General features: G+C 40.5%; 1 protein-coding gene across 2 annotated transcripts in view; it reads right to left on the bottom strand.

Annotated features, from left to right (window-relative positions):
- Nucleotides 1–14,248, bottom strand: part of LOC125742507 (transcription factor 20-like) — a 34,492-nt gene extending 20,244 nt beyond the window's left edge. Inside the window, exon 1 of one of the 2 annotated variants that reach the window (XM_049014576.1) lies at nt 13,689–14,248. The gene's annotated coding sequence lies outside the window, so the exon portion shown is untranslated. The remainder of the gene's footprint in view (nt 1–13,688) is intronic. The other variant, XM_049014577.1, reaches the window with a different exon arrangement.
- Between the last annotated feature and the right edge of the window lie 246 nt (nt 14,249–14,494).

Here is a 14,494-nt window from a genome sequence, read left to right as displayed (position 1 = left end):
GAACTGTGTTATATGTAAACTTTCCCGACTATTCAACAACAAAGATTTTTGATGAAAATGAGATGATAATAAAAATGATAATGCCAGAAAGTATGAAAAAATGTCCTTGACACTTTCAACGAATAAAAATGAGACAAGATGTCAGGGAGAGATGAATCTGATTCTGACTCACTCAGAAGTAGTATCGTTAGTTGGTGTTGACTGTAGTCGTGAATGACTGCATGATGTTGATCTAACCGACAAGTGTGTAATGCATGTAGTACTGTCCCTAGGTCTGTCTGTAACTTCTTTGTTGGTGCTAGGATGGAACTAAGTTTACCATGGGAGATCATATACCGTTGTGTAGTCTCTGGACAGTATGACAACATGAAAAATTAGATACTGCCCAAGCCCAGTCTGTGCCACAATAGGCTTTAGGTAAGAAAAACCATACCAACGTATGGTACAAATTTCACATTTCATTCAAAAGAAAACATACCTGCAAGCATGTGTGGAGCGGCACTAATGGAGAGAATCACCACAAACTTGAAGCGCAATGAAATAAATAGAAACAAATATTTGACTTTTCTTTTCGTGCGTCTGGAAGGTTCACCATCATGAACCAAACTCTGTGTAGTAACCAGAACAATCTAGTTGGTTTATGCATTTGGTGTTTTTTCTTATAATATGAATATAGATGCATCATATGCAAGTGTTTTGTTTGCGACTATATCTTAGTGTCGTTTATATCTTATTTAATGATAAATACGGTTCATAGAAAGCCATTTATGAATTAGTGCAATGCTTTGTATTGTGACCTTTTTAAATCTGTGCTCCTTCAAGACGCGCATGTGAAGGACTAATGAGATTCCTTAATAAGAGCTTTACATGTTTCCTTCAGGAATCTACAGCAGATAGAGGTAGATCTACCATTCATTCATTCATTGCTTCCCCCCCCCCTCCTTATTTCTCTGATGTCTTTTTTATGAGGATGTGGTGCGTCTGCTTGTGTTTTGGTGGGTACAGACAATAAAGTATGGGTATATATATGTATATAATGTATGCAGACACACACACACACACGCACACACATACACCAATCAGTGTTGGTGTGCTTGCACAGAAAATTAAGTGAAATTTTCAAGGAAATGTGAAAAAGGTATATTAGACAAAACCTGTTAGTTTCATTGACAGCCATGTACTGTACATTGAATCGAATAAATATCCTTTAATTTTTGCAGACAAAAAAAATCAGATAACGAAAACGAAATTGGATTTTCATCAAAAGAATAAGGCCCCATTTCAATGATTGAAAGCGCTCGGTCTGACGTGCACGGTGCAAGTACTTTTAGGGCGTGGCCAACCCACTTTTGCTAGTTTAACACTGAAATGTCCAAAGGTGTTGTACTTACTCTCGTAATTAGCTATTATTGCTATTGCTATTATAATGGCAGATTTGCCGTGGAGTGGGAAAGAATGTTTCTTGGAAGAGGAAACCAATCTGCTAGTGTGTGACGTGAAGCCGCGCGAGCAGATCACCTACAGCGACAGCGAGAGGCGCAATGAAAAAGCACAGGCTCCTATAACACTATCCATCCATCCATCCATTTTCCAAACTGCTTATCCTACTGGGTCGTAGGGGGTCTGGAGCCTATCCTGGAAGCAATGGGCACAAGGCAGGGAACAACCCAGGAACCCAGGACCATTCACTCACACATGCACACCTACGGGCAATTTAGCAACTCCAATTAGCCTCAGCATGTTTTTGGACTGTGGGGGGAAACCGGAGTACCCGGAGGAAACCCCACGATGACATGGGGAGATCATGCAAACTCCACACACATGTGACCCAGGCGGAAACTCGAACCCGGGTCCCAGAGGTGTTAGGCAACAGTGCTAACCACTGCACCACCATGCTGCCCCTCTCCTATAATAAATAATAAAAATTTCACAAAAAAAAATATTGTACCATGTTCCTGTACAAAAACTTTAAAGAGAACATTTTATTTGTTTAAAAATATCTTAGCCTATTGTTTGGTGTGTGGTTTGAAAATTATAAATAGTTTCTGAAATGTTTTAACCTGTATTCAGACCATGGATACAAGGATCCCACTGTGATAAAAAGCTAATTCTGATAAATGGTTAGTATAAAATTTCTGACTTATTTCTTAATAATATATTGATGTGCACAATGATCGTTCACACTGTAATCTTTTTATTTTTAATCTTTTGCAGGTTTGTGTGCTCCTACACATCCATTTGTGTGTAACAAGCAGTGCACACACGCCCTGCACACACCTATGCAGGAGCCCTTTAAATAACAGCGGAATACTGTGCCATTTACTTTAGATCAGGTTTCTGTTAGTCAAGCAATCGCTTTCTGCTGCCTCAAGGTACCAATTCTCCAACAATGCACCCGATTCCACCTTATTTTAAGACCGACACGCCCATAGACACTCAGATGGGCAAAAGCATGTTTGCTATTTAAACGATAAAAGCATTTTCCCGTCTAGTGTCCACAACTCCATCAAGCACATGCTAGGCACATGCTAGGCACATGCTGCATCAGGCACATGCTAGGCACATGCTGCATCAGGCACATGCTGCATCAGGCACATGTTGTGCCTCTGCTGCTTTGCGCTGAATGCAAAATAGAGCCCTAAAACTATACTTATTATTATAATATTCAATAAAAATTAACCCTGGAATATGGAATATTTGATTTATCAGTATTAGTTGAAGAATGATTATTTAATTTGAATTTAAAATAAAACACATTTTGGCCTAGACTGGACTGTGATTTTAAGGGCGTCGGTCTGCAGGCCGGTACCCACCCTTTCCTCTATATCAGTCTGAACCGGACACTAGCTGCAGTCTGACAGACAGAGAATTCACGACTGAATCCAGTTAAAATTAGTACATAAAACTGGACTAAAGAGAAGACTGTTTGTGTAACAGGTTCACTGTGGGAAGTCTTAAGTGTCCTTTGCCAGGACAGTGGTTCTGCCAACTCAAACCGCAAACTTGCTTCTTTGCGAATAATGAAAATGCTTGGTGGATGTGTGGCTGGGTGGAAACAAAGTATTCATGCATACGTTACTGAAAGCCGCAGCGGTGTTATCCCCCCAATTAAGCGGCACGATCCCTACTGGGCCATGCCTTAAAAACTTAAGCACTTGGCACTGCCCTATTACTACTTTTGGTAATTCATGCATTTACTCACTTTTATTTTGTAATCACTTGTATTTTATAACAACAAAAATATCAGATGCTTCAAAACTGTGTGAACGTTAAATTGCACTTGTAATCGACAGACATTTTGTGGACAAAATAACACAAAAGCTTAAAACATTTACTTATTTATCTGATGCTTTTACTCAAAGTGCTGCACACTTCAGTAATCAGGATCCTCCGGTATCTTTGGGGTTAAGGGCCATTGCTTAAGGCTCCGAAGACGTGAACTGGCGACCTTCCGGTTCAGAGCCCGGACAGCCTAACCCAGAGACTCCCGTAACTCCCAAAACATGCGAAAGAAATCCGAATGACTGCAAAGCAGGGGCATTGTCACACAGGGTTCCAAACTAATATGCTGATATGAGGCAGGGGAGATAGAAAATTCTTGGCAAGCCTGGCTACCTGTAATTATGGGCATCATGGCTGCAAAGGAAGACCTGTGTGACTTTGAAAGAGTCATGCCTGGTGAGAGCTTCAGTAACCATGACAGCTGGAGGATCATGATGCCAGAGCAAATGGAAGTGCAGGGGAAAAGAGTCTCAGATCGCAAATTTCAACCTTGAGCCTGTTTAATAAAATTACCTTCAGTTCCTGGCATGCAGTTGCGGGTTTGTTGGCATACAATCTGTCCCCTACATTCACGCAGAGCCATTCACATTTGGAAATAAGAACAGAATATACACCACTCCTCATTAAATAATAATTTTAAAAAATCATTTAAAATTTCTGTTTTTTTTTTCTTGGTTATTATAACAATCATACAGAGTACAAGGCCAACAGTACAATTAAAATTAAAGCATATGGGAAGACTCAATGGTGTTATATTGGTTGAATTTATTCAGTAATCAACAGCTGCTTAAACCTTAGGTCAGGTTGTCCCTAGTGGCAAATGCACGGGAACTCAATGGTCCTGCGTAGGGTAAGAATAAAAAATTATGTAACATCATTCCGTTGATCTGCTCTGTCATTTTCAATGAGAAATGGAAAAACATAAACTGAAACCTTGTCTACTCTTTATTATAAACACTTGTTTCTCTGCCCTCTCTTCCTGTCATGCGGTGTAACGCAGCCCTGTCACTTGTTGATGCAGCTTAGGGGGAAAAAGGTAGCAATTGCTGTGATGGAACTGGTCTCCCCCCTAATGCAAACATGGCAAAACCTGTGGTGTGTAAATCTGAGATTGCATAAGGATGAGGATCGAGATCTCGATTCAGAAGCGATTAATCGTGCAGCCCTAGTCCTGAGTAAACAGCTTTAGCACCAAGCAATTTCCTGGCATGGTTGACCTTTTGTTGACTGTTTGCTACCGAATGGTCATCTTCAGCCCTCCACTGCAGCATTTCTTGACTGCAGATACGGGCACTTATCAGTGAGGCCAAGCTTTCGGTCTTTTTGGTTTGATAATCGTTCATGTTACCCACATCCCCTTGGTACCCCAGATAGCAAATGTCAAATCCTTCATGCTTTTACGATTTAGATTCAGAAAGGCCATGAGACACTTCTTTCCACCTTTAACAAACAGCCATTTTTACTCCACCTATAAAGTGACTCAGCACTCCGGAGCATACTGGGTGGGGGCTCGCGTCTGTTAAAAATCGTGATTCTTCAAGGCGGCGATTTTAATACCGCAGCGAGAGTTGAAAAATCGATTTCTAAACATCAGTTTAAAAATAAGTTACTGAAAGGACATATTTCACCTTTGTTACTGCTAATATATTTGCCCAGTTGCGCACAGCCTGAGATTAGCATGGTGCCATCATGAATGAGTGACCGTGTGCAGGGGCCTTTCCTGCATCACTTAAAGCCACAACGAACCTCAAGCATTATTTACACCTTTTTTAAACTCCTCCCTCTGGTTTCACCTCACTCTATGTCTTGCACTCTCATTGGCTGTAGCTCTTCACCACACGTATCGCTGGTCAAACACTTTCCACACTACAGGATCTGGAGTTGCCGACAGGTCCAGATTTTCAGCCTGCTAGATGTCTGACGGGTGTCTGGGGCACGTAAGCAATTCTGTCCAGATACGACTTGGAACTAATACTGATCGAGCGCTTATTTGCCAGTGCCAGGTGAACACCGATATAACTCTGATCCAAGGCTTTTGTTTGTGATCGGGAAAAAGTTTGGGCAAGTGGAAAATTGGGAGTGAACTTAGTAATGTGGGGAGGGTCTTTGAGCTCTCGAGCACTAGCTGTAACTCGAAGCCACAATTAGCACAATGTTTTCCGTGTTGAACATCTACTTGTGAATTTAGGTTTCAGCTGTGTGAAGAAACGTATTAACTGGTTGCACTGCACGTTTCAAACTGGAAAAGCTGCAACTGAAAGGCACATGATGAATATGTGCACAGTTACAGTCCTTGTCATTAAATGTAGACCTGAAATGCTCTTCAGCAAAATCTTTTTAAAAATTGCGATACATATCAAATCGGCAAACATATATCAATGTACCATCAATTCCCACCTCTGATATCGGACATACTGAGCATAAATGGGTTCTCTTAAAGTGATGTGATATCCATGGTTTGGTCCACAGCCCATTTCTTAGATGCAGATATAACCACTTAAATCTGCTTTCCTGCAGACGCACACATAGCAAACAGCTGGAAAAATTTAAGAATCATAATCCACTTGTCACTGGAATACATAAACACTGCTTTAGGGTGAAGTACTGAGGCTTTAAACTGAAGCTTTTGCTGCTTGACCATATGGCTGAAACAATCATGTTCACTGATGTTTTACTGAAGTCACAATAAACAGAATGTGTCCAGCTGTCATAAAGAGCAGCACTGGATAAACTTCTACCTTTAAAACAATAAACAGGACTCTGAGGGGTAGGTATCAGGCCAGTGAAACACAAATGTAAGGACAAACATTTGAAAATGGGATTGACCAAAAAAAACCTTCAGCCAAAGTTTTGGGAAGACAAAAAAAAATAATAAAAAGTGGATTTAAAAACACCTTAAATATGGGCATAAATTCCAGAAAATGAAGACAAGGGGTAAAAAAACAATAAAAATACATCTGCTCACCTGACTCATGTCCTGATACAGCTATTGGTCCAACCCCTCCCTCCACAAATTACCACTGGATGAGACAATGTGTGGCACCACAAATATTAAGCTGTTATTGCGCTGAGTGGCTCGGCTCTGTGCCCATAGTCAGAGAGTGACATGTGGGCCCTGAAAAAGGCCCTTAACCCCCCGCTTCGGGGGGGGGGGGGGGGGGTGCACACTGGCTGACCCTGCGTTGTGACCCCCAAACTATGGAGAGCAAGATGGGGTAGGTGTAGCGAAGAATTCCAATGTACTAGTGCAAATGGAAAATAAAGCATTTATCATTCAAAAGTCACGTTAAAACACTTCTGAAAGCTAAAATTTTCTCTCCCGTAATTAAAATTACTGTAAGAGTCTGGGTATTACGTTGCTGGTTGTAAGCCCACAACCACCTACGGTACCTATCTCCTATAATAAAATTAAGCATGATGCATTTTACTTTTATGAAGTTGCTCAGCAGCTTAAGATAAACCCATTTCACAGCTGGATACTTTAGTGGAGGCGATTCGGGCCGAGACGCGCCCTCCACCGCCTGGCCCCTCCCAGCCCATGGAGCTCGTCAGACGGTATTCTGTCAGCTGCTCTCTACGTGGGCCTATCGCGCCTCACATTTAGCTTCCGTCTGTTAACCTCAGGAATGTTACCGTGTTGACGTTTCATGAAAAGCTCGCCTTAGGGTTTAACCCCTTCTACTGAGGTACAACAGGAGGAGAAAGTGCAGCGGTAAGCAGAGCAATGATTTTAAATATTTGTACCGATCAAATGTCTTAAAAACACTTTCCCCACATCATTCTTATCACGTAACACGAGAGGATACTATAAATAATATGTTGTAATATTGCTAAGTTTCACTGTTTTTACAAGCTGTGACCTTACTGTAAGCTACTAGTGCAATTTATTCAAGTTAAGCATATATAAACTGACTCACATTTCTAGTTGCTTATAAATGGGTAAATATTTTTAAGACAGCCTGATGGTTTTGAAAACTCACTGGTGCTCACAGTCGGGGGGTATCAATGTCCATTGACATAGTATAATCAAAACTATATTGAAAATGTATCAATATAATTAATAGAAAAGCAGTGTATGTTGCCTAGAGTTAGATGTTTTGATAACACTTTACTCGATGGGGGACAAATACTCAGCAACCTGCCAAATCATGAAATATAGTTGCTACTTGAGATAAAAGACGTGCCATGATTCATTAATGAACAAATACGAGATCAGTATTTAATTGTATTATTCATTACTTGTCCTTGCAATAATTGCTTCAGTAGCTCACAAAGGTTTACAGAATTAACAGATGCAGTAAAAAATATAGCAACCGCTGGAGATAAAACATGCGTCACGATTCATTAATTTAATGATGAATTAACATGAGATCAACATGCAACTAAAACTTAGTTTGTGGTTAATTAATGCAGAAGTAATAGTATAATACTATATTTGTGCCCTGTCAAGTAAAGTGTTACCAGTGTTTTTGTATTTTTACCACCATATTTATTGCTGCAACAATTTTAAGCTGTAAATAGCTTCTGTGAGATTTACCACTGTTATAACGTCACCTAGTTCATTCAAGCAACTGATGTGCAATCAAAAGAATTCAAAAGACACTGGAGATTTTATGACTCTGGGATTCTAGCTAGTATCTCATATAAACTTCTGCTACTTAGTTTTGGTCGTTAAAAGCCAGTAACAGAACCAGTGCGGCACGTTCCACCAGCTGCACTGCATTAGCCTCACCTCCTTATAAAATTGAATTAAGCCTCATGCCCCATGATAAAACTGAGCTAAGCCCTGCTGGCTAATTGCAGACCTTGGCATGGCTGTGTGCATTTCAGGCTTGGAGCCATGCCTCCAATTCACTGGAGGGAATGGTACTCTGTTGGGACACCAGCTTTTGTAGAAGAAGGAGAACGAATGTTGCTGCTATGAAACATATAAAACCTTGAGCCTGTGCGTAAATCCTTCAGGAATCAACCAAAAGCTGGAGATCTCATAAAATACAAAGAACTGTGACTAAACATTTCTAAAGAATACAGTTTAAGTCCACAATAGACTTAATTTGTAATTACCGTACTATACCTGCCAGCACAATCTCCTCAATGACAAATGAGAAGACATTTTATTGTAAGGAAAAAGTTAAAGGAGATTTTTTTTTTTTTTTTAATGATTACTGGTTATCTTTGCTGCCAAAAAGTTGAAGAACGTACAATGGAACACGTACAATGATGGTGTATCTGGTTATGATTTATGGTTCTGCTAAGTTCTCGCAACAGCTGCTTCCGCCAAAACATTGTGCTCCTCTCCACAATCCATAACCTCCAATCTACAGCGTTCATTATTCTAATCTCTAAGAAGTATAATCCTTATAGAATGCTCAAACGATAACAAACGAGAGTACATATCTAAATCAACAACTAAGAAGTCGTGAGGTGACCTTAAAGTTGTGGTCTTCAACTAGCAACAGAAAGAGTCCAAACAGCCCTGAAGCGTTTTGGATTAAATTACGAACCAAATAAGGTGAGGCAGCTGGGGAAAGTGTTACATACAATAAAGGGGATGTGATAACGGTGAATCCATGAAATTGCTTGTGAAATGTAAGACAGTGCTCCATGTTGTGATGTTAAAATATTTATTTTAATTAAAAATATATACTGAAAACTATGAATTATATAAAGGATATTAATTACTATTGGAGGCTAAGTACCGACGCTTCCTTGGTTACATGGTGCGTGCTTTCTCAGTTTTAAACTTTCTCTAAAACTTTACCATGGGTAAATGTTTTTCGCTTTCAGTACATTACTCAATAAATTACATGAGATAAATTAGGCTTCGTGTTAATGATTTTGCCCAACTGTAGGCTAATGTAAGTGTTCTAATCATATTTAAGGTAGGCTAAGCTAGGATGTTTGTTAGGTTATGTGTACTGTATTAAAAGTCATTTTCAACTTACGATTGGTTTGTTGGAACTAACATCATCGTAAACCGGGGAGAGGCTGTATACCTTTCTACCACCAAGTACAAAACTAAGACCTAAAAGCTTCCAAAAATCTCCTAAAAACATTTGACAGACCTTTTGAAACCGTACCACCTGCAGTTCAGACTAGCGGTAATCCACCTTAGGCTAAGCAGGTTTGGGCCTGGCCTGTCCTTGGATGGGAGAACAAATGTTCCCACAGTGTGATAAAAGCCTGTTATTTTGACATTGTGGGGACAATTTTTTTTGGTCCTCACAAGGGAAATTCAATTTTATAAAAACCTGTATCTGCAATCAAAAAACTAAAAATGCCAAAACACTTGTACAGAGGCTCCTCCACTTATGAACTTTCAACTTACGAACTTTCAGACATACGAACAAAGAGGACTGCAAGTCCAAACTGTGTTCACTGGGCTTCCATTTCCTGTCCAGAACATCAATTTTTTTCCTACGCGCCAATTTCGCCTAGTACGACTTCTGGCCGCTACTCCCACCGCGCAGCAGCGTAGCGTGCGTACTCCCAGCATCCTAGTTCTTTGTACTTGCATATACCCTTAAAATTATGTTGAATAATGACTTACGAACATTTCAAGTTACGAACAGCTGTTCGGAAAGTATCTCGTTTGTAAGTAGAGGTGGGTCCATATTTTGTTTGGTTCCTTATGGTTAAGGTTAGGGCTGGGTAGGGGGTAAGGCTGTCATTGTTGGGATTAGGGTTTTGCTCATAGAAATGAATGGATGGTCCCCACAAAGATGCGAGTACAAGTCTGTATGTGTGTGTTATATGTGTAAAATATATATAGAGCATATGAGTATATGCAAAATGTATTCCTTTATTACAAGGCTCCAAATTGAGTCCATCAAACTAGAACAAGCCCGTCATTCAAAGTAATCTTGTTAGACCCAGTAGGCACAACCAGCTGAGTGCTGCTTAAAACTTGGAAAAGTAAAAATATGCAGAAGGATTTTTTAGTGAGACGAAAATAAATAAGAAAATTGCTTAGTTCTTCATAAACAGAATGACTGCTAAAAAGCTCCCATTCTTCTGCTCTTAGTACGCCTGGGATCTCTCATTACACACTGGGAGTCCACCTTCACCCCTACAATCCAGTGTCCCAGAATCCTTCCACAATTACACTGTCACACTATTTTATTCATTCCCCCATCAAAAGTTCACTTTTCATCCAACATGGTTTCTAAGTAACATAATTCTTTTGCTCATTTTTCCAAATAAGCACTTCAGCGAGGTCATGCACAGCACACGTGTTTTCAAACAGTAAATGTTTATATATTACCTAAGACATTTATGTCGCCAGTCCATGAGATCATTGATGAATCACATGGGGCACGAGATGGTGGCTATGACTGTAATATATTTTTTTAAAGTTCCAAAACAAATGACTTTTGTTCGTAATAGTTTCATGAGAAATATTCAACGGTAAATTGCCGCGGGAATTGAACTATGTGTCAGTTTCTGTAGCATGGGAATCCAATCACAATAGGGCTGCCGCGATTAGCTGACGAAGTCGATGACGTCAAGGCTGAAAATGGATCGACATTAATATTTTAAATTGAAATTACCTTTATGGTTTCTAGAACGCTTCGATTCATTACACCAAATGTTTTCCTTTAATATCACTACGTAACCACAAAAAGGTGGTTTGTATACTGTGTAAAGTCTGATGGGGTACCACAGCCCCACGAGCGCTATGCATGAGCGCCTGGGCCACTAGAGTAGGCAAACCCATTGTAAGTTTAGTTTATTCATGTTTGTTAAATTACCTTTAGTACTGAGAGCTTTTTAATATCGTTTGTCCTTGTAGTTGCTAAATACACTCTTTATTAAAGCCATAAAGTTGTCTGCCTGCTACATTACAAAATTCCACTGAATAGGTGTTTGAGAAAACATTTAGGCTAAAATCTGGGCTTGATTGACTGTGCCGGTGACGTTGGCCTAGTTCTGACTAGTTTTGTTATCGTAAGCTAAAACTGAAATGAAAGCGGACACTAAATAATTTGTGAACTGATATAAAAATGAAAACTGTATTCACCAAAAAAAAAAAAACTGTGCCGGACTTTAATCTGAAAACGTATCGCTACACCGCAACATCTTTTAACCTAATTTAATGATAATCTCCTATTTTAAAAGGCTGCTAAACTGGCCCTTTCTTCACCATGACTTTTGTGCTTATTGCTTCCATGGTACACCAAAACAGTCACATGTGGTGCGCTCCGCTAACTGAATTTAATAAGCATGAGGATATGTCGAATTTAAACAGATTGCAACCTTTTGGGTATCACAATACGCATCTCATTACTATTTTAGGCAGATAATCTTCTTATCAGATTGTGGGTGAAAATAATGTCTGTTTAGTGCCGAAAAGCCGGCGTCCATTATCTGAAACACTACAATCACATACAGTTTGTTGTTGTCAAAATGGAATTTATTTAAATTTAATGGTCAAGTTGATTTTAAGGAGGAAAATGTAATTAATCATTCAGATTAATCGACCAATAGTTGATAGATTATTCCATAGAGTAGTGGCAGTCCTAAATCACAATGCCTAACATTATCTTTTGGTTACTGGTCCCCTGCAAAATAATTGACTTAACAAAGACAAAATTGATTTTTGCCAGAAGCAGGTGTTAGTCTGATTTTGCAATTGTAATATTCCACATATTACATTTTCCACTATATTACAAATGGCCTTAAGTCAGTAAGCTCCTTGTGCAAACAGTCGATCAGTGACTTCTGCTTGACCCAACGCTGCACAACTTGGCAGAATGACATCCAACAAGCAAAGCAGTTTCTTCATCCATGGTTCAGGCATTTTCACCATAGCAACCTCTCTTTTCCAGTTCAAAGGTCCAAGCATGGATAATTGCTTATGCTGAGTTATATCAAGGTATGGTGGACTGTATTGTAGTCACACTGTCCTCCATATTTTCACCAATTTCTGGTACATACTGAAATATACGCATGGATTTAAAATACTGCACTGAGCTGAACTGCTCTGAAAATATTTAAAAATCAGCATGGATGCCACTCACTATTATTTAAAAAAAAAATCACATTGAAAATTCATTGTATACCGAGAAAAACCTGTAGACCTTTTTCAAACAGTAAATTGGTTTGATTGAAAGCTCTTTAGAAAACACCAAGTGTTAGAAGATCAATAGGAAAACATCACCCATGCATCTCTGGTGTCCAACTCTCTAACAAAGAATAGTCATAACACCAACATTTCAAGGCACCTCTCTTTATATAGTACCAGGTAATGATTGTTATTGTTTTTGATCCAAAAATCAAAGACAAAACGTCTGAATGTGACCCAACTGATCTCTGTAAAAGAACATAAAAACAGCAAAGCTGTTATGATCATCCTGACGACTTCGCTCCTCTGAAAGACCACAGCAATGGCAACTTACGTTTTCAGGCAGGCTTAATCAGCAAATGATAACAGCATAGCGGGGTCATTAATCATGAGAGAGCCCGGTGACACGAAATGCATCACCCCAGATCTGAGGGCATCCTTCTGCTATTGTTCTTGGTGATATTTTATACACTCTTAATTCATTATTATACGATGTAAACAAAGGCAGCATTGTATATACAGCAGAATGTGGCGCATTACATTTATGTCTGCTAGAGCATAAGCAAGCAATTACCATATTAAACGCACAGTTGGCCATCGTGAGTAACTTATTAAGTTGGGAATGTTAACAGGTACTGTACACGGCAAGTTATGCGGTGCAGCCACGAACCTGTAATTTAGGGAACCGACAATAGCGTTGCTTTGAACAGGTAAACGTGATCCGCCGTACTTTGCCAGGTTCGTGCGGTCCTTTATTTTGATAAAGCGGCACAGTATCGCTGAACAGCGGCTGTTTGTGCGAGTCGTCGCAGGTCAGCGGATCGCAAACATACAGTAAGGCACGGCTAGTCAGCTAAGCTAAAAATATATATACATATATAACATAAATGTCGTAGTTATTCGACATTAAACGCGGTCACGCAGCCCAGGCAAATCTGTGGAATGGGAACCAAACCGACAGATAAAAAGCAACACAGTTACTGTCTGCATGCTTTACGCATCAACCGATTAGCTTCGGAACTACTTCGCATTCAGCCGAATGGCTGCCTGCCTGGCTGGCAGATAAAAAGCATTTAGCCATTCCTGAAAGCTGCAGAGAAAAGAGAACCGGCCTGGTAAGTGGCAGGCGGCCGGGCGGCGAACGGGGCTGCCGCTGAGGAGGGGACGAGCCGCGGCTCGGTTTTCGCCTCCTTCGGAGACGCGGGCTGAACGAGCGGCCCGTCTGAGCAGATGTTTAGCCAGGTAGCTCGCTTCCAAGCCGGTTGAACAATAACAAGCTAGCCGAGGGGAAGGAGGGAGCCGACACGTATCCCCGGGAACAAAAGGGAAGCGCGTACGGTACCTTCAGCCCGGCTCCCATCAGAGACCCGCGGGATGAAGTGAGATGTGACGCTGCTGTTGCTGTTGTTGTTTTTCCCACCTTTGTACCAGGAATCCCCGGGCTCGGGTAGACTGCTATGCCGCTTTTTCCTCTTCCGTTGGGACCACCCAGACCAGTGGCGGAGCCCGGGGGGGGGGCGCCGTTACATGCACATCATTCAGAGGCCTCTTCCCACCACTTATTTTTTCACCCCCCCCTTTGTTTTCTTCTCACCTCCAAAAATAATAATAAAGGGTGCAGACGCGAGGTGTCAGCCAGCGCAGAGAGGTCCACTAACCCCCCCAGTCTCCCCTCCTGTCCCGCTTTCCCTCCCCCTATCCCTCCTTCTCACACACCGTCTCTTAGGTAGACGCACTTAAAACTAAACGCATCGCTGACACTTACACTATCCCGCGCAACTGTCTGCCCCTTCGTTTTTCAGTGACTAAATCCCGTCTCCCAGTTTATTTCCCCATGTTTTTGTTTCCATATTTTTTGTATACACAAGCTCGTTGTTCTTTTTTTTCTTCTTTTTTTTTACGGAGAGACCGCCTCAAAATTGCATACACACATACGCGCACACCCCCTCCCACTTTTCTCCCCTTCAAATCCCTCTCCGTTATCCCCTCCCTTTCTCAATCATCCCTTTCAAAATACGTCTTAAATTATACCTTGATTATACCGTGCGTTATATTGTACGGTTACAGAAATATTTCAAAGATAACACATATCTATCTACAATAAATCTATGAATACACGTTTTAAATTGTAGTCTCAACATTTTTTCT

The sequence above is a fragment of the Brienomyrus brachyistius genome, chromosome 5, assembly GCF_023856365.1.
Source record: "Brienomyrus brachyistius isolate T26 chromosome 5, BBRACH_0.4, whole genome shotgun sequence".
NCBI classification, from domain to species: domain Eukaryota; kingdom Metazoa; phylum Chordata; class Actinopteri; order Osteoglossiformes; family Mormyridae; genus Brienomyrus; species Brienomyrus brachyistius.
Note: the sequence above shows the minus strand (reverse complement) of the source record. Positions and strands in the feature narration are given on the sequence as shown.